The sequence below is a fragment of the Lissotriton vulgaris genome, chromosome 4_1, assembly GCF_964263255.1.
Source record: "Lissotriton vulgaris chromosome 4_1, aLisVul1.2, whole genome shotgun sequence".
NCBI lineage: Eukaryota > Metazoa > Chordata > Amphibia > Caudata > Salamandridae > Lissotriton > Lissotriton vulgaris.
The window spans coordinates 1626860323-1626882528 of NC_141691.1; positions in this window are offsets into that span (position 1 = coordinate 1626860323).

The following is a 22206-nucleotide window of genomic DNA, read 5'->3' on the forward strand; positions in this document are numbered from 1 at the left end:
TTAAAATTGGTTCCTGTGCTGTGTCGGAGCCTGTCTTATTATGAATGGGTTTTGGTGGGAATATATAGCAGTGAAACCTCTGACACAGCTGGCCACATCCAACTGGGTGGTGCAGGTACGAGACATGGGCGCCGGGACCCGTTACAATATGAGAAGAAATTCCGTACTCAAAATCAGAGTACAAAAGACTTGCACTCCAGGATCGCGTTCTTCAGTTCAATTTCATTGAAATAACAGCTATTTCAATACAATTGAACTGATGAACATGATTCTTGAGTGCAAGTCTTTTGTATTCTAATTTTGAGTATGGAATAAGAAATTGTGAATGTACATGAGTCTCTAAGTGGGTGTATTAGTCGGAGTGTCAGATTAGGTCTGTGTATAGTTGCATGAAATTCTGAGTGGGTCTATGAGTGGGTGCATGAGTCTCTGAGTGAGTGTCAGAGTGGGTGCATGAGACTCAAAGACTCATGCACACACTCATGCCCCCATTCAGTGACCTAATCAGACACTGACATACATATAGACCCATTTAGACTCTCAAATACCTACACACACATGACTCAAGCCCAATCAGAAACTCACACACCCACTTACAGAACCACTCAAAGACTTACACAGTAACTCACATACCTACTCAGATAATGATCGACCCACTCGGAGGACCACCCAGGCACTTATGCGTCTACTCGCAGACCCACTCAGATACTCATAAACCTACTTACAGACCCAGGCAGATACTCACACACTTGCTCAAACATGACTCACATCTCCAATGAGACATTCACCCACCCACTCACAGACCCACTCTGAGATGTATGCACCCACTCTCAGACCCACAGAAAGACGCATGTACACACTTAAAGATCCACTTAGACATTCACATACCCACTCACACACCCACTCAGAGACTCATGTACTAACTCACAGACCCACTCAAAGACTCATGCACTGACTCACAGACCCACTCAGAGACTCATGTACCCATTCATATACCTTCTCATACATGTATGCATCCACTCACAGACCTACTCAGAGAGTCATACACCCACTCACAGACCTACTCAGAGAGTCCCACTCCCACTCACAGACCTACTCAGAGAATTATGCGACTTCTCACAGACCAAATCAGATACTCATGTACCCACTCACAGACCAACTCAGACACTCATACACCCATTCACAGACCCACACAAACACTCTCACAGCCACTTACATACCCACTTAGAGATTTATGTACACACTCACTTACCCACTCAGAGACCCAATCAGACATTGATGCACCCACTCATAGATTCATGCAATCACTCACCAGAACTAATCAGACACTCATGCATTCATTTACAGATCCACTCAAAGACTTAGGCAGTCATTCAAAGACACACTCAGATACTCATCCAACCACTCAGAGACCCACTCAGGCACTCACACATCTACTCACAGACCCAGTCAGAGAATCACACACCCACTCACAGACCCACTCAGAAACCCATGTAGCCACTCAGAGACTCAACTACTCAATGACTCATGCAGAGACTTATGCACCTACTCTGAGTTAAACTCAGATACTTATGCACCCCCTCACAGACTCACTCAAAGACCCATGCACCCATTTAGAGACCTACTCAAAGACCCATGCACCCACTCATAGTGTCAGTCAGACACCCATGCACCTGTTCACAGACTTACTCAGAGACCCGTACACTCACCCCCAGACACACTCAGAGAATCATGCACCTTACTCACAGACCCACTCAGAAACTCACACTCTGACTCACAAACCTACTCAGAGACTCATGCACCCACTCACAGACCTACTCAGAGAATCATGCACTCACTCACAGACCTACTTAGATTCTCTCATACCCACTCACAGACCTACTCACTCACCCACACACAAACCCACTCAGACACTCATACACCCACTCACAGACCCACTCAGACAATTTTACGCCCACTCACAGACCTACTCAGATACTGATGCATTCACTCAAAGACCCAATCATACACTCACACATCCACTCACAGACCCACTCAGGGACTCATATACACACTCAGAGACCCAATCAGACACTGAAGCACCTACTCACAGACCCACTCATAGATTCATGCAACCACACAGACACTCATGCATCCACTTACAGATCCAGTCAAAGACTTACACAGTTACTCATAGACCCACTCAGATACTCATCCATCCTCTCAGACACCCACTCAGACACTCACACATCCACTCACAGACCTGCTCAGATACTCACAGACCTACTCAGAAACTCATGTACCCACTCACACAAACACTCGGACACTCATGCCACCACTCACAGACTCACTCAGAGACTTATTTACCCACTCATAGACCCAATCAAAGACTCATGCACACATTTAGAGACCCACCTAAAGAGTTATGCACCCACTCACATTGTCAGTCAGACACCCATGCACCTGCTCACAGACCAACTCAGATACTTATGCACCTATTCACATCAACTCAGACACTCATGCACCCTTTCACAGACCCACTCAGAAAAGTGTGCACTCACTCACAGATCTACTCAGGCTGTAGTGTAGTTCCTATATTCCCAATAGGCCCTGCGCATTGGAATAACATAAACGATAGTTTAGACGTAGGACTGAGGTCGACTAGGTCTCTATTGAATATGTTAGACTTAATTGTGTGTGCCAGCTATCTCAGAGGTCACTAGAAACTTTCTCGAATAAACAAGAAGGCGTTAACTTTCCTGGATAGACAAGAAGGGATTAACTTCTGACAACCATATCACAGGACAACTTTATTCCCCCTGCAATAAGGAATATCTCCAGAGTCCCGGAAGCAATAGATAGCTATTTTACTCAGTCAATCGTGCATGCTTCGTTTCACCAGAAATGCAGAGAAATAGAGAGACAGGTGTTTTTCAATAAAAGGGTTATTTATTGAGCAGTCTTCTTTCTCATGCAAGAGAAATGAATTGCCACAAATGCAATACTTGTCATAAAGTAAAGTGCGTACAGTAAAAGGAGTATTATTAAATAATACTGTAAAAGCATTTATATGGTTTCTAAGCCATAAGATACTTAAAGTAGATAAAATACATACAATGATAAAATAATGACTAAACGTACTCAACTGGTGTTTCTAAGATACGCCTACCCCAGTGTACCTAACCTAAGCCTAGTACGTGGGAAGGAGTAGATGAGTCTCAGTGCATCAGCAGGGAGGGTCGGCTTCCTTCGGCACTCGTATCAGCAGAATATCGGGCAAGTAGATAGCCGATCTGCTACAAACCACCGTGTGTTGCTTAAGGCAGATGTTGGTATATTTATACCCGGAAAGTGCCGAGTTTGACGTAAGGTTGGACATAAGACGTCACTAAGAACTGGCAGTTAGATGTACACCATTTGAAAATGCAAACATTAGTTAGGAGACCTTACTATGTTAAATTTCCATGCCATATTTTTAGGAGAAATTATTAGAGGTCTTTTGCGTGGTAGAATAGCAGTGGTAGAAAAAGTTTGTGAGGATGTTCAATTTTGTTTCTATGGTCCTGAAGAAGAGTGTAGTGAAAATATGGAGTTAGTACCTGCAAGTGTAGCAGAGCAGGACACAAGTATTACTGTTGATAACTTTCAAGTAGAGATTAGAAAGTTTAACACAGTATGTTCAGAGAAACTGAACTATTTTTGTATATGTTGGTGACGCACTCACAACAAGAGTCAAACTCGTTATGTGTGTATTCAAAAACTGAAGCAGATAACAGAGATAAGTTGCAAGAATGTGTATCTTACTTATTTGCAGAGGAACACTTTGAAGGTTCCACATGACAAGTTATTTGTAAGTACTGTTTTGATAGTTGGAGAATAACAAAATTCCAGCTAGAGCAGTTCACAACAAGTTAGTATTAGATGCACTCCCACAAGAACTTAAATATGTAAATGTTCATGAATCAATTCTGATACAGTGTATACATCCAATTCAAGCTATAGATCATTTGGAGCGAAAGACAGGGAAGTTACCTCCAACGAGTTACAGAAAGGTCTTAAAGGTAGAGTTGGACACTTGCCAATAGATTTCAATCAGAATGTTGAAATTGTAGGGGTGCAGAAAGATTTGGAAAAAACACCTATTATTCTAGTCAATGGTGTCCCACAAAAAACAAAAAAATATGGCAAGAGCTAGTATATGTTAGTAAAGTAAAAAGAGAAACAGTATATCTGGTACAAAATAATATTTATTATAAAGATATAGATGTTCTTCAAAATGTAGCATATGTGGAGCATGACACATCAACATCAAGAGGTCAGATTAAAAAGGTGGATCGATGAAAATCAGAATACATTTATGAACACTACCGAATTAATCCTCTGCATTCTAAAGAGATTATTGGTAATGCTATTTATCTCTGTCAAATGAAAAAGGCAGAAACAGTTCTCTTGAGTGTGTGAAAATAAAGTGTAGTAGCTCAATGTTTTTTGCATCTGTTTCCTACTGGACTAGGTGGTAGACATGGTTACCAAGCACTACATACACCAGCAGCTAAGTACAGATCAACTAGGCTATAGAATATAGAATATAGATTCGGAGGAACCAATGTTTCATCAGTGTATTCTCTATTTATTTCATCTACTATTTGAGAGTGACTTGTCAGGAATATCTTATGCAGTAAACTATTTTTTAAATGCAGGAGTGAATCTGCAAACTCTCTCAGCAAGAGAATTTGTTGAGAAAGTTCAAGGAAAACTTGTTACAGATTAATTTGATGGCATGACAACATGGTACCAACACTTGTTGGTATTATCATTGTGAGCTAAAATGCATTTTGAGGAACCTGGGAGCACCTACTTGGATTCAAGCACTCAGTTGTTCTGAGTATGTGTTGGATTACCTGCCTGAATTCCTACGAGAAGCAAACTCAAACATAAAAGATTTTAATCAGATGACATCCGGAGAACATTGCTCACTGGACCCTGCAAATGTTTGCAAAATTTTCAACCACATATTTCTAGCCATGATGTCTCTTATCTGCAACAAAACTAATCCTCCTTGTGGAGAAGTGACTGATTTCATTTGGCATAAAAGAGTTCCAAGATCGAGGTGCTACATATATTCACATGCTGTTATGGGGAAAAGATGCACCAAAATTTGGAAAAACAGTGTGATTCTGTCTTGTCCTTCATACAGAAATATTTGACATGCACCATTCCAAAAGATTGTGGTGACAAGGGCTTGTGACAAAAAGTTCTACAGTTTCAATCTCATAGATGTGGGAAGTACTGTCAACAAAAATACAAGTGCAAAGGAAAATTTTATACGAGATGTCATTTTGGATTCACAAAACCTGTTTCCTCACAAGGAAGAGTAAACAGCTTTTTGTCTGTAGTCAAACACATCCCTACACGTAAAACACCAACAAATACATACAACCTGAGAAGAACAGACAGTTCCAAGTGAATCAATGACTACAATTCTATGATTCTAAAAATGAAGAATGCACATATGGATCCACATTGTGCTGCAGAGAACTCCATCATTGTTGCTTACTATGTGACCTCATATATATCAAAATCAGAGAAGACAGAGATAAAAGAGATGTGGAAAGAGATTTTTTGCATAAAAGAGTCTTAGCAAGAAATGGCACAGCTTCAGTCCTGAAAATGCTTTCCCACAGAGAAATAGGATCCTATGAATGCTCAGACAGGTTGAGCTTGGCTAGTTTGTTTTCCAAGTCAAGAGGAATTGTGTGGGTAAGTTTAGGCCTTGCAAGCAGTTCAAATAGAATATTAAAGTCTTTCTCAGAAATACAGTACCTTTCAGAACTTGATCCCAAAATTAGAGACATCCTGAAAGCTAACATGCTGGATAAATATTACCCCAGAAGGAATCCTCATCTTCAAAACATGTGTCTCAGTGAAGTACTTTAACACTGTACGCATAGAAGTAATCTAACTAAAAACATAGAAGAAGGAAGATATTCAGTACTTGGATGTGACGGTTGTCTAGTGTGACACAACAAAGGAAATCTAAAAAAAAGCTTAGTTACCAAACACCAGAAAGAAGAGAATGGTTCTACTTGGCACTTTTGCAGTTGTTCAAGCCATGGTGAGCTGAATCAGATTTACTTGGACACAATGACCATTACGATGACTCTTTCAAATGCTGTGAAAGACAGAATTGAGTGTTCAGTCTTTCCAACCTACTCAGTTAAAAGATGAGATTGAAAGGGAAGACATCATTGCTGCTGAGAAAGCCGAGGAGAGTTTGCAAAGTAGTTCAAAAGTCTGCACCAGTGATTCAAGATGTTTTTGGGAACCTCTTATTCAAAATGAAGCAACTGTAACTATAGATGAGGGGAGGCAATGCAGCAAGCAAGAGAGGAAACTATGGATTTTTAATACTTTTTAGAACAACTGAACAATGAACAAAAATAAATTTACAATGAAGTTAAAGTTAGAAAAGAGCATGGATTTCTTCGCAAGAGGAAACAGTGCAATTTTTCTCTGTACAACCAATATCACTATACATCAGTGGCCACGCTGGCCCTGGAAATAGCTTACTAATTAAAGTTCTCGTTAGTTATTTACAGAGGACAACAGAATCAAATGTGTCATGTGCAGTAACAGCCCCAACAGGATTAGCTGCACATAATATTAAAGAGATTACTTTACATCACCTACTAATGTTACCTGTTGAACATGAAAATAAACTGTAATGCCAGACACTATCTGGTGAAGCTTGTCATGAAGTATCAAGAGTATTGAAGAAACTGAAGATTTCATATCATTGATGGGTTCAGCAGGGTGTCCAACCTAATGCTTGCTTTCAAACACTTAAGAAGGTAGCAGATTTTAAGAACACACCATGATGTGCTGTTTGCAGGAAAGCATATATTTGTATTTGGTGACCTACTGCAATTCACCCCAATAAAAGGACAACCTGTGCATAATGAAACAGGAAATTCTCTGGGGAGTATTGGAAACATAATTATCTGGCTTCAATATGAATGTAAGGAATTAGTAAAACATATGGTTCAAGCATCTAAGGTGCATTTTACAGACATAATGAAGGACATTAGAATAGGAGTTCTGACAAAGGAGGGGATCCATGCTTTGGAAACCCAACTTATCAAGAAACAATTTCCACCTAATATTACATCATCTGAGCTAATGTAGAATTACATTGAAAAACATAAATCTATAGTTTGTTTAATGCCAATACTTCAAGAGTGCTCTAACTTTGATGAGTAATTACTACAACTGGAGAAAGAAGATGTTTGGAAATTACAGCAATTGATAAAATGTAAAATCAGAGAGTCACAATACTACTCACAGATAAACTGCAAACACAATTAGATGATTTGGAGAAGTCTGTATCCAAAACTGCAGGATCAGAAAAGCATTTTCACGTGAGTAAAAACTGCTGAGTAATTTTGTGCAGTAATTTAAATGTTGATGAAGGGTTAGTTAATTGTGCATTGGGTAAAGTAATTGATTATATTATTTTCCGCAATAGAGATGAGGTTGCATACTCAGCCATAAAATTTGATCAGATTGATGGCAAGAAGCAGAATGGCCATTGTGTTGTACATTTTTTACTACTGAAAGACATATATGTGCAGAGCCAACAGTTCCCACTTTCTTTAATGTATGCAGTAACTGTCCATAAATCACAAGGTTTAAGTGTAGATGCAAGGTTTTGTTAATACTGTGAGTACTGTGTTTAAAGAAGGAAAGTCTTATGTAGCATTGTTGCGAGTTAGTACATGGTGTGGTTTGTTTTTGGTGGATTTTGAAAATAAAAAAATGAGTGCTGATGCAAGATGTGTAAGAGAGTTCAATCAGGTAAGAACTATATAAGCTCCTCATTTGGGACAATATCCTGTTTAGGAGAAACAGATTATCTGTTCAAAATGGAAGATTACAAAAGATTGTGCATATGCTGAAGTAAAAATGGACACAAGGATAATCTACAAGCTGTTAAGAAGAGAAAACTAGACAATTGTGCAGATATTGTTGGTAACGAATTGGAAAACAGTTCAAGTGTCAACTGCTAGGCAAATGTTTTTCTCAATGTACTGTTTTATTTACCATATCTAGTAAACCAAATTCAATAAACACCAGATACGAAATTGTGTTCTGCACTGTATCACTTACTCCAACATTTACCAAATGAAAGAACTGTGATACAGTCTGCTTCAGATATTCACAATCGCTTACCTATATGTAGCGGATCAGTGATGTTTACTTCCAACAGTCAACAAGACACACAAGAATGTATTATGGTTATTTTTGAAATTGTTAAAGAAAAACATGTAAATATTGATGATTTGTTCAGACTGAGTTGCTCATGGAACCATGACTATGAAGATTGTGATTATTCACCTACCACTCATGTGTACATGCTGAGCAGTTTCTCTATTTGACATTACCAGATTCAAAAATTGTGCCTTTTGACAAATTCTTGAAGAATGCTAACCAAAATACAACCTTCCCAAACTTCAGATCATATGTCTATGTTAATCCTAACAAGAAGTGGAAAATACCTTATAGTGCTGCTACAATGATGCAGAGCAGATGGTTTCGAATTAGAAACTCAAATTTCAAACTGAGAGCTCATTTACAATGTTGTTTGGAAGGCCTCTGAATCGGATTTGTCTTTCCCGGATCCGATTTGTAGCTCTTGTTTCCGACCAAATCGTACACAGGTCCGACTGACCAAGTACGATGCGAAGAGCGGGTACGCGTCAACCTTATCGTTTCCGGACCCGATCCTGTCCATATGACTCATTCTTAACCAAATCGTGCCGCACAATGGAGCTGGATTCGGACCGAGAGAGTACGATGCATGATTCGGACAGCTGCATCAACTCGGTCTCAGCGAGATGAAATGGCTGTCAGAATCATATATTGTTGGCCCATAGCAGGCCCCCTTTCACCCGGGCCCTCTGAATCTGTCAAGGGGGGGCCCATGGGCCCCCTGATCCAAGCATGCACAGAGTGCCAGAGGATGTACGCTTTTCCCCAACCACCCCGTTCTGAAATGGGAGCCTGTGTACTTGTCGGTACACAGGCTCCCATAGAGTTCAATGGGATTCAGAGTGAACCGAGTCCATCAGCATACGGATGCATCATACTCACTCGGTCGGACTCTCAAAGCACGTTTCACTCGGAACGCCCTCCGGATCCAAGCTGTATGGAGGGCTTTCCTAGCAAGAGTGTAATGAGGCCCTTAAAAGTGGGAAGAACTTTTATCAATTCAGCTTCCATCTTTCAAGAAGGAATTAATACAACCTCTAGACACTACACTGTCGATTTAAAGAGTGAAACTGGATGGATGGAATGTAATGCTATCAACATAAAGTTCAAACCAAAACTTCCTTTAAAACTACCAAACTCTTACCTTTTTTTCTTCAGCCAAGGTTTTACAGTGGAATTCTGGATAAAAAAAGTGGTATACAGTGTTTCCTCTAAGTGGTACACCAGTCTTGTAGACATTCTTCTGCCTATTGGGGTAATGTCTTTAAAAGCATCTTCAAAATTGCCCTGTTTATTTATCTTCCACGAAGGAGTTAGTACCACATCTGAATACTACACTATCTAATTAAAGTCTGAAACGAAATGGACATGATCCAATGGCAGCACACTTAAGTTGAAAGCAAAAAATTCAACTGTAAATAAAAAATGTCCCCTTTTGTTTCATCACTCAAATTTCTACATACTATTTGTGTAAGAAAAACTATTGTATGGGATTTTGCCTAGATGGACCATCAACATTTTAAGCATCATTTGGCCTACCAGGTATGATGTTTTCAAAACGATATCCAAAATTAAAGAGTATTTTATATTTATTTGTAATATTGTATCAGATATAATATTGCAATAAATATTTTTAACATAGATTTGTTTAGATTAGTATAGTAACTCTAGATAAAATAGCTGATTAATAAATTGTAGTGAGTGCAACGCATAGTGTCACTTATTTATAGGGATGTACTGTTTATCTTTGGTTTTTTTTACAACCCATTGATTGTTTTTTCCCCACTGTTCAAGGATGATGCTTCTTAAAGATCAATGTGTATCACAGAAGCACAGAGAAAGGTCAAGGCACTAAAGACCTGCACCAGACCGCTGTGTATGGTGAGGAGATATGAAAACTGAGAACAGTAAAAAAGATCAAAGTATCTTTTTACTACATTGTAATACAGTGCTACAGTTAGGCCTGGGTGCTAAATTCCATTCCGCTCGCAGAATTTGCAGGATTTGGGTAACTTTGCGTTCCGCGGAGAATGCGAAATTGCCCAAAATTCTGCATTCTGCGATTTCGCAAACATTTTTGCTTGTTCGCGTTCTCAAAATGCTTGTTCGCGAGATATTTCCCCCCGAGCACCTCAAACAGCAATTGCGAACAGGAAAAAAGCATTGTGAACAAGCAATTCCGCATGTTCGCAGAATTTCTGCGTGTTCGCAGAGATTTTTTACCGTTTCGCGATGATTTGCGTAACGTGATTACGCAAATTCCACCGACCCCCTAGTTACAGTGTAAGTAATGTGTATTGTTATGTTTTGGTAAATTTGAAGATATAATACTAATATATCTTTATGTCCTTTTCCGTTGCAGTTGAATGTTGTTAGTAGGGGTGAGCAGATTTAGCGAAATTCACTTTCGCAAACTATCGCGAAAATGTTAAAAATCTCCACAAACACGCGGAGATATCGCGAAGACGCAGACTTTTTTTTCTCCCGTTCGCAGTATTTTCTGCGTTATCGCGTTGAAAATGTCTCGACAACTTACCCATGCGGTCGCTCATGGGCGCGGCCATCTTGTTTTCACTTGTCCCGCCCACTCGCAATGCCTACTTCCTGTTTCGGGTCATGCAATGCAAGCCTGCTTTTCAATCCTCCCTCAATCTTTCCAATCCTTTGTTTCAAGACACTTTTTAAAAAATCTTTTTTATTTATTATCTCTCTATTTTCCTGCTTCTATATTTTTGGTTTTTGTCTACTGTTTGTGTGTTTGTTAGCTTCTTTTTCACTCTTTTTCTATTGCCTGCTCTTTTCATTTCTTTTACCTACTTTTTTAATTGCGGAAGGCGGTGCCCACAAGGGGTGCAGGCATGGGCCTTATTTGGGGAGGTGGAGTTGCCTGCACTCATTTTCTTTCTGCAACGCCACATCCCCTTAACCCTGGCAGCAGGCGTCAGGCCTGGGTCCGGGTACGGGCTTTGGGAGCGTCGGCAGCGGTGGGGGGCGGTGCGCTGGGCAGTGTTTTGCTGCTCTGGGGTCCGACGCACCCAGAACCAGTTGAAGCATTGGTGGTCCGATATCCTGGACCGGGAGCAGGATCTGCTAGGAGTGGAGGTCCCGGGTCTTGGTGAGTAACTATTTAATTATTACTACTTTGTCTCTGTTCTGTTCTGTGTTATATATTGCGAATATCTTTTTTTTTCCAACCAGCTTGAATGCTGCTGCTTACATTACAGGTAAATTACGTCCTCTGTGATTGTTATGACACAGGTGCTCTTCTGCGCTACTAATCTTACTTGTTTGCAACTTTGCGTTTGCGCTCGCTTAGCGTGATTATGTAAGAGTTTATTTTGGAGAAATTAAGTAACGTAATGCTATAGTGACTCTAGTCCTTACTTTGTCCTGTCACTAAGAGATAGGGGTGGATGGATACTTAGGTTTAGTTACTTTGTATGAGTTTGTAATTTTTTTGTGGTATGCGTGATGCCCCCTCTGTTACGTCACGTGCTGCTAATACCCCAGTCTTTATTAGAAGCTTTGCTAGTTTGTTCAATGAGTGGTAATAGGCTTAGCACTACCAAATTGCGGTGTATACAAAAATGTAGTCATGTGTTCTCCATTTGACCATATGCATTGTTGAGGAGTAAAAGAAGTGCAAATGCATACTTAATGTACAATTGGCATGCCTGGAATAGGTGGGCTAGGTCATGTGGTACATCGTACGTAGGCTTAGTTAGTATTCTGGAATCAGAATCTAAGACTGGATTAGTGTTGATAAATAGTAAGTAGTCGATCCACGAATCCCCCGATTCTACTTGTTGACCAGATGAGATCAGTCAATTTAGTTATTGCAATTGTTGTTTACATAAGTGTTTTTTGACCGTTCTTTAAAAATATTTTATTTGTTTGACACCATCCATCAATGTCTGTCTCTTTCTTATATCTTTCCTGTTCAGCACCCAGGGGTAGGCAGACAGGGGCGCAGTCGGCGGGAGGACACGATCAGGAGAACACCAACGAGGGTCTTCTGCTGGCCCTAGTAAGTCTTCTTGTTTTTTTATTAATAATTCTTATTCCATAACTTTTACTGCACCATATTTTTCCCGAACTATTGTTTCAGTTTCCTAATACTATTTTTTACCAACAATTATCCTTCGATCTGTACTGTTTAGAAAATCTTGTTATCCCTGCCTCTGCTATGACGACTCTCTGTACTACTATTACTCTGTCTGTACTGTAGTAGCTAAGTTTGCCCAGTTGGCCACTCTTTATTTAAAAGGTTTTAAATAAAACTCAGACTCAACAGTAGCTCCTGCCATTGAGTCCAGTCCTTTGGGTCGTTCTCTTGTACTACTTCTAGTCTTATTGATCTTGTGTCTTTGTTAATCTTGAGGCTTTTCGACAATTCCCACCAACAAATGCCCAACCAAATGTATTACTATTTTCATAGGATAGGACATACTACTACTGTTGTAGGGATTTTGAACATACAGAACTTTGCACAGGAAAATAGGATGTTGGTGATGGGAAGTTGGATCCTCCTCACACACCTCAATCAGAAGTTCAGAACCCACCACAATCCCCTGCCCGACTAGTTATAGTAGTGTCTTGTCATAACTATCAGCTCTCCGAACCCTCCCCCCAAGATACGAAACCAGTACACAACTCAGAACATAACACACTCAACCTCTCAGTCATGGAAGCAATGCACATTTACACCCTTCCTTTCGCTCGCTCACTCGGGTAAGTCCACACCAAATACCACCAAGTCTATTTAAGTTCAAAAATTTTATTTTGAATTGACAAGCTCTGTACGTTGTACTATAATGCAGCACCAACAGGAAAATCAATAACATCAAAACAATAAAACATTGTTACACTTAATTACAGTTGGGAAATAAATCATGATAACTGAACAGTGGTGGAAGCACCACCATCCGCTAGGTAGGAATATAGTTTATAAAAATGTATAAATGAAAATCTCTGAGTGAATTCTGGGGAGCCCTCACCTTAGAAGAACTTAGCACTGGTAGTTGTTGCATCATAAGCTCTGCAAAGCTCTGGTTCGTAGGAGGGGATCGTCCATCTGTAATGACAAAAATAGTGTGTGTTAGTATATTGCAAGCATTTCTCAGCCGTGCCAAAAAGTGTAGCATTTATGGATAAGCAATATGGACTAACAGTACACCAGAACTTCATAACAAAGTGGCTTGGTAATGTTTTGGTTGACCTTGTACGCAGCGCTTAGACAGTAGCAGCATGACTCAGGTCATGTGGGCTCAAAGGTGTCTTATACAACAAGCTGCAAGGTAACGTCACATGTGCAAAAATAAAAGACACAAAGGTAAAAGGATTGCATGGCTCAGGCTAACTAAGCAAAGGCTAGAATGACCCAAGGGACCATATATAACTACTAGTGTCTACTCTACTACTAACTGATTTGTACTAGTGATGTATGTTGTATAATATTAACTCATTTTTCAATCTTGCTACAGACCAATAGGGGGAGGTGTATATGATGCCTAAAAAATGTGTAATGTTTTCTAGGCGCACTACCGACCACCACTGCCGGGGCCAGCAGCGAAGGCGACGCGGATGGAGAGGATGCGGCAGTTGCCGATGGAGTGGTAGGGGGCGAGCCAGCACAAGTGGCGGCGGTGGTAAGTTAGATTCATAATCCTTAACTATTGACATTACACTCACTTCAAGGGTGTATTGTATGTATACTGTACTGTTGAGACTTAGGGCCCCATTAGGATGCCAGACGGATTGCCCCCGCTGGGCCGGCAGTAGTCACCGCCGGCCCGGCAGGGGCAAACCGCACGCCATCCCTGTAGAAAAAGACCCTGCCATATCACAATGGCTGGGGGGTCTTTGGCGGATAGAAAAACTCTCTGCCAATTTTCCGCACTGTCGACATGTCGACCAGGCGGAAAAGAGTTCAATATGGTGGCAGTGTCTGAAACACACCGCAAGCCGTATGATGTGAATTTTGGAATGCCTTTCCGTGGCAGCATTGCTGCCACTGAAAGGCATGCGTAGTATGCTTGGGGGGACCGTTGTGGGCCCCCATGGAGGGTACCTATGGTACCCCCTGCCTTTCAAAGCACAACGTGGCAGTCACCGCGTGGTGCCTGTCACGTTGTGCTTGGAAAAGCACAACGTGTATTATTAGCATTGCGGTGGGCGGTGCTTTCAGCACCACCCGCCACAATGTTAAAAATACTGGATGCGCCCGCCAATGTGGCGGGTGCACCTTAATTGCCCCTAGAGGACCCCCGCCCTTATGTTGGGCGGTCCCTTTTAGGTTGAGGATGGCGGGTGGACTTTTTCCGCCCGCCATCCCAATGAGGCCCTAACAGTAAGTAAGAGTTGTTGTGAACGTTTGACACCCTTTAATTGGCATTAGTAAAAGCATTAGGGGCAGGAGTATTGAGTACCAATGGCCTCAACTATCTGTGATTTCAACTCTGCTTTAAAAGTGTTATGGAGAAGACCAAAAGTCAGATCAGTTCACTTGGTGTTCAACTAAAAAGTGAAAGATGGATGAAAGGAAGAAGGACGGGCCAGATGTAATATTTATGACTGACAGAGAGAAGGATACGTGTGATGCAAGCATGCAAATTGCAAAGGTGGATGATAGTAAAGAATCTGATACATGATTGGTTCAATGCCTCAAAAAGTCCTGCAAATGTTAAAGCCCAAGCAAGTGGGAGAATAGATACTAGGGGTGAGTGGAATTTGTGTAATCGCGTTACGCAAATCTCTGCGAAATGGAAAAAATCTCCGCAAACACGCAGAAATTCCGCGAACAAGCGGAATTGCTTGTTCGCGATTAGGCATGGGCGGAAAATCCGTTCCGCTCGCGGATTTTGCGGATTTTCGGGAAATCCGCAATCCGCGAGATTTGCGAATTTCCTGAAAAATCCGCAAATCCGCGAGCAGCGGATTTTGCTCGCACTGCTCGCACTGTTCGCGTGAGTTCGCGCCCCGCGAATAAGTGCGAAATTGCAGAAATACGATCTAAGCAAAACTGAAAGTAACTACTTACCAGGTTCAAAAGTTCAGGCACATCATTAGTAGCCATTTCCTGTAGTGCTTCCTGAGGGGCCCCTCCAGAGTTCAGTTGCCAGTTGCAACTATTATGTGACCCTGCTCTGAACCTCAGAATAGTTACACATATGCCACAAAGGTCCTGAATTACAGCTAAGGGAGACAAGCAGGAGCCAGGCTGGAGGTTCAAATCCATTAATCAGCCCCTAATTCATTATTGTCAGTTGGGGCAGGGCAGGTGTTGTAACTAATTTTGCAACAATGAAAGCACTTAGCAAGTGCAAAAGATCACTAATCAGGGCGCATTAAGGAAGCAGGTGCCAGCTAAACAAATATTCTGTGACACATTAATCAGCCCCAAATTAATTCAGGTCACTTGAGGCAGGGAAGGTGTGCTTTGCTTTGCCGAAAATAATGTACACTGGACAACCAGAGGGTGTGGTGATGAAACAGAGGGTGGCATGGGTGGGCCAGAGGGTGGCATGAGTAGTCAGAGAGTGGCAGTGGTGACAGAGAGTGGCAGTGATGAAGAAGAGTGTCCCAAACAGGTTGGACACGTAGAAACAACAAGTTCGCAAAACTTGCGACCCGACAGGTAAGTTCGCAAATTGCGAAATTGTAAAAACCCTCGCGAACTGGCAGAAACACGGGCGAACACAAAAAAAAAAAAAAATCCGCAAATTCGCGGGAATTCGCGGATTTTGCGGATTGCGAGTTTGCAAATCCGCAAATTCGCGGATTGCCAATCCGCAAAATCCGCTCATGCCTATTCGCGATGCTTTTTTACTGTTCGCAATTGCTGTTTGCATGCTCGGGGGAAAATATCTCGCAAACACGCATTTGAGACCGCGAACAAGCAAATAAATCTTGCAAAGTCACGGAACGCAGAATTTTGGGCAATTACGCGTTCTCCTCGGAAAGCGACATTACCCAAAATTGTCTTGTTGTTTGTTTTTTTATATACAGCTACTCCTTCCAAACCAGATCGGAAGGAGTTGGCTGCCAAGGCACGGTGCCGTAAGCTGGAGGCAATCCGACTAGAATATCGGTGGCTGGTGGTCTTGGAAGAGGAGGAGGAAAAGGCGGCAGCAGCTGAAGCCTCCTCCAGTGTCCCGGGCCCCAGCCACCGCCCTCCAGCGGTACGGCGCCAGCGTCTGGCAGTCGCCCGCCGCCACATTTCCATCTTTGGTGCCCCCCCACTGTCGCTGCAACTGCCGCGCTCTAAAGCACCACGTCACCCTACTAGAGGAGGCAGTGCGTGTCCTCCAAAGACAATCCCGCCGGACATAGGAGACCCTGTCTATTGCCCCTTTTTTATTTCTTGTTTTGGTGGGTAGGAATTGGGCGTTGGGGTTTTGGACATTTGGACTTTCTCGTTATGGACATAGGTTGGGGTTAGAGAGAGGGGTTGGTAAGGTTTTGTCTGTTTCGGGATAGTTTATTTTTGTTAGGGTTATATTAAATCTATATTTCTACTTTACATACAATGTTGTTAATGTTTTGTTGGTGGGGTTAATGTTTTACATCACACTGTTTCCTTGCTGGTGCAGGTCCCCCATAGCCAGTGTTTGATTTAAATATTTGGCTGACTGTGTAAGACACAAACAGATAGATGCAACAACCCTCACTGATTGAGGCGTCCTACTAGTACTGTCAGTCTCTCTCTTCTAGTCTATGAATTCTTTATCTGGACTCAAAGAGGTGTGTTAATTGATTGAAAATATGTCTATTATTAACCCCTTCCATGCTGATGACAGAACGGTTCCGTCATCAGCTACGGGTGAGCTGTGCTGATGACGGAACCGTTCCGTCATGACTCCGCCCGCGCAAGGCGGAGTCAGCACAGGCGGAAAATACGCCCCGCACGGAAGGGGTTAATTATGCCTACCCCAAACTTCTCTTACCTTTGCTTGATGTTTAACGTAGGCACAGCAATGGCTGCATGGTGATGATGGTTTCCTTTTTCCATCATGCCATGATTGTGGTGGTGGTGGTAGTAATAGTGGTAGACACTGGCAGTGCAGCAGCATTTGCAAAAAAAGAAAATGAGACAGTCAGCCGCCTTTGAGAGACTGTTCGAGGAGTAGTAGAATGAAGTACAGTACAGAACTTACCGAGCAACAATAATATGCAAAAATGTTTTACAGCAAAACATAATGGTGGTGGGGATAGCCTACTAGACAGAGTTACAAACTAAAGTTGTGTCGAGTCACTTGACTAGGCCTACAGTGTAACAGTTAGTGCTGTGTATGAGGATGACAACAAACCCAAACAATGTCTGCAATAAATGCGGAGGTATATGTTCCTTTGTTAAATAAAAATCACCTCTAAAATATACAACTAATGGGTGGGCAAGCAGAAGAAGATCATCGCTCTGCCTTGAAATTGAAGTACTGTTGCTTAAGCCACATCCGCCCCAGCAAGTGTGTGATTAATTATTGGTGTACATTTAATTTAGTCACACCTCAATAGGTCACTCGGCCCGGGGGAAGAGGGTTAGGGTTTGGTAAATGGATTGGCAGGGGGGTTTGGGGAAAGGTTTGAAAATGAAAAACAGACAGTACCCATGGACAAACACCAAGCAACAAACTCTGTAGACTACCATATTCATATCAATATGTTAAGGGAGAAAAAGGAAATGCATGCATGATGATCATTGATAAGGAGACCCGGATTACATACACTTCTTGTTCAGTTGTGCCGGGCCTAATAATTTTTACAGATTGCAAATAAAAATTTTACATTTTGGTAGGGATGAATCATAAACAGAGAGAAAACCTACTGATAATAACAACAACAAGAAGAACACACTGTTGGTAAGATTTTAGACAAAAAAAATTATCAAATTATTTAAAAGATGATGAAAGTTGATACTGTTACTGTGTTATCCTAGTCAAAAATGTGGACCGGATTTGCATCTCAGCATTCCTCTTGGTCCACTCGTCTGGAAAATATAGATTTATTGGTAAGGTAAGTGTGCATTGTAATGTTTTCCCACGTATGGGGCAAGGCCCGGCCTGTAGTTGTAGATGGAAAAAAAAGGGAAATTGAACAACAGAGTTGAAAGAAAAGCACAAGTTAAGATGTAGTGCAAAAAGAACACTTTGCGAGGCGGCATGTATGCATCGTCTGTACTCTAGTCTGTTTCCAGCATTGACCTTCAACAACAACAGGACAGAGCAGGCCCACAGTGACAGCACGTCGCTTAGCACATCCTTCTTTTAGACTACTTTTTTTAAAGAGTTGGACAAAACACATATCCAAACATAGCATTTTACAGTTTAAGTTAGTAAATCAATGTACCACAGTCATCCCACCGACACCACTTCTGCACAGACATTTGGGTCTGCTGTGGTTGTTGTTGACGTGTTTACCTTTTATGCCACTCATGAAATGTCCTCCTGACTTGTTATTATTCCATCAATCATCTCCGATACTTGTACTGACTGACTGTGAAGATCGGCCTGCAGTAGTAGTAAAATTTTGTTATTACACAACAAGAGTAGAAATATTATTGACTTGAGTCACTCTTTACAGTAAGACTACTTGTACACTTTGACTTCACTTCATGCTAAACAAACAAATAGCAAAAACATAAACACAAATCGCAAGGCAGGTGTCCAATGCATGACATTCATTTTCATTAATTGTTCCTTCTCATCTTAAGTTAACGGGCCGTCTTTTGCGCCATCATCATCATGGACGGTGCTTTTGTCATACTCAGAGTGCAGAGTGACTCCCCTTCCTGTATTCAATCAAAAGCAATGTATCAAGCTGCAGTAGTACAAGTTTCTTATTAAATATTTGCAAGAAGGGGAAAATTGAGTTTTGTTTAGTGTGTACTGTAGAAAGATGATTAGTGCACAATGACATAACTTCATGCACAACAAACAACAACAAAATCACTCAGTCTGCGACTTTGCGTCCAATGCATGGCATCAATCATTACCTGTTCCATCTCATTTTCAGTTAGCTCTGGACAGTCTCTCTCGGCTCTGAAAGGAGGATAGCTATAGTAGTCATCATGTTCTACTTCTTTTGGCGGGACTAGGAGAGTTTTTATTTTTTTTCTATTTTCCATCATCCAATCATCATGAGGGCAATGGATTTAGGAAGATTCAGTATGATGTAGCGGAGAAGCTGGATTCGGAGGACTGTACTGTGACATGCAGACACCGGAAACTTGTGTATTGAAATAAGAGGAGAAGAAGACGGTGGTAATGGATTTGTTATAATTCAAAGTTTGTAACCGGAACGACAGACACACAAATAAAGGAATGTAAGGGAGGAAGACAGTAAGTGCAAGCCTAATTGTCAGGGAAGTATAGCTCGTCCTCAAACTTTGGGGGTTCAGCCAGTCGTAGGTAATCGTGTGACACACTACTTCCGTCTCCTGATCTGCTGTCCTCATCTTCCTCCCTTGCTTCATGTATTGTGTAATTCGGTGGTATGAAGTGCTGATTAATTGTTATCATTGTTAACCTCTCCACGTTTTTGGGCAAGAGACTGGTCCTTCTCACTGTCACAATGGAACCAGCAGCATTGAAAACACGTTCCGAAGAGACACTTGCGACAGGGCAAGCCAGATAGCTTATTGCCAGCCTGCTGAACAGTGGCCATTCAGCCCTTTTCCTATACCAATACTGCAATGGGTTTTGATCAATGTACACCTCTTCTGGGTCGTCCAGATAGGCCTGGACCATCTGCTCAATGTTCAGGGGTGCTGCTGCTAACCTTTCGGTCTCTTTTCTCTGTGCATCGGCACTGTGCTTATTAATACCTAACTGTAAATACCAATTGTGTAACGATTATACTGGGCCTAATGATCCAGTTATTGTTGCTGTTGTCGATAGTGATGGTGAGTTTTGTGAGCCAAACGCACTGCCCTCAGCCTCCGAACTTGCACTTGATGCCGCATGCCCTGCTGCAGTACTTCTTGTGGGTTGATGTAGCAGGCTTTTAATTAGCAGCTGTTCATTTTCCAACTTACTCGCTGCCGCAGCTATCCAATTTTTTTAGCTGGCAACATCCATCTCTGAAAAAGGAATGAATGTCTTCAGTCCCAATTTTGCCCGTGGATCCAGAATTGTGGCAGAAATGTAATGTTCTTGTGACAAAATCTTATTGTGCACCCTTGTATTTTCAGCTAAGCGACGGGCTAAGCTCTCCACCAAGTCATAGGCTTCCTTTTTTTCGTCTACACCTTTGTATGATTCAGAAACCTTCTTCAGCTGATGCTCTAGCATTTGCAATAATGGGATAGCTTGGCCTATTGTACAGTCCTCCTTGCTGACTTCACGTGTGAAGACCACAAAAGGACGAAGCATATCAGTCAGGCATTTAACTAGGCACCATTGGTCCATCTGAAGGGCCATGCCTTTCACAGTAGCATCCAGTCTTTGCATGAGATATTCATTGAGTGGCCTGTACTGCTCAAACAGACGATCAAGCATGTAAAACGTTGAGTTCCAACGTGTTGCCACCTCCTGGATGAGTGCTTTGACTGGCATGTTATATTCACGTTGAATGATCCTCAGCTGCTTCCGAGCTTTAAAAGAATGGCTGAAATGAGTGCATATTCTTCGGCAGATGGTCAGTAAGTTGCTGACTATGGGTTCTTTTTTCAGAAAGTCTTGAACTATAATGTTTATGCAGTGCGCCAAACACGGAACCATGAAATAGGAACCAAGGTCCATGGCCTTAAGTATATTACTGCCATTATCTGTGGCAACAAAACCAATACTAAGCCCTCTAGAGTGCAGCCATTCAACAACCTTGCTGCGAAACTCTTCCAAAATGTTTACAGCAGTATGAGATTTCTCCATGGCGAACATGGCTACAGTTGCATGTTTCCAAGTAGCTTTAAAAATCTCAGCTCTGTCAAAAGCACCTTGTTCAGATAGCTTATCTCTAACCTCCATAAAAGAGGCCCAGTGTGCAGTGATGCACATGTAATCTGTGGCTTGGAAACATGTCTGTTGTCAGGTGGATATTGTGAACAGCACTCTGCTGCAAAGCTTGTCCAACCAGTTCCAGCACATCATGATGTAGAGCCGGAACAGCAATTCTTGCGAAATAAGACCGGCTGGGAACCTTCTATTTAGGGCAGATGGCTGACACAAATTCAAGGAAACCCACTCCTTCCACAAATGAAAAAGGGAGAAGGTCCAGTGCTAACATTGTAGCCATCTTAGTATTGTACAACCGTGCCATTGGGTGGTTGCGTTGGAACTGCCCCTCCAACCTAAGCATGCTCTCAATGGTAGGCTGGATTACTTTCCTTTGTGGTGCTGTTGTTTTCATTAACCCACTTAGGCTCAACGACGCAGTTTGTCTCATTGCAGTACTCGGTTGCCTTGGTGTCTCAGGCTGACTCTGAGTATGGCTCTTACTGTGGTCTCACTCAGATGTTACTAAGGAGGGTATGGGTGGTACCACTACACTACTGGGGACATGGCTATAAATACCTCCCTCTTCTTCACCTTCCACCCCAATAATATTGTCCCCTGATTCTTCATGCCCAACTTCAATGGGTTGAGTTTTTTTACTTTGTTTTAAGTGAAGTAGGTGATTCTCCCATATGATAGTGTTGTGTATTCTGATATTACTTGCTTTGCCTGCGGCACCATAGTTTGTACCAAGAGTACTGCCCCAAACACCTGTGCGACAAATTGAGCACACAGCAACGTTCTCCTCCTTGTTGCTAACATAAAAGAAGTCCCAAACTGGGGAGGAGAACTTTCTGGCACTGCTGGATGTGCCACTTTCAATACCAGATGACCTGGAGGGTGTGCTTGGAATGTGACTCTGTGCAGCTACACTGTGACTTTTACTACCACTACCTACTGAGATGGTTGAGCTGGATGTAGTAAGTCCTTGCCGGGCCTTTGAAAATATGGCAGCTGGAGGTCATGGTGG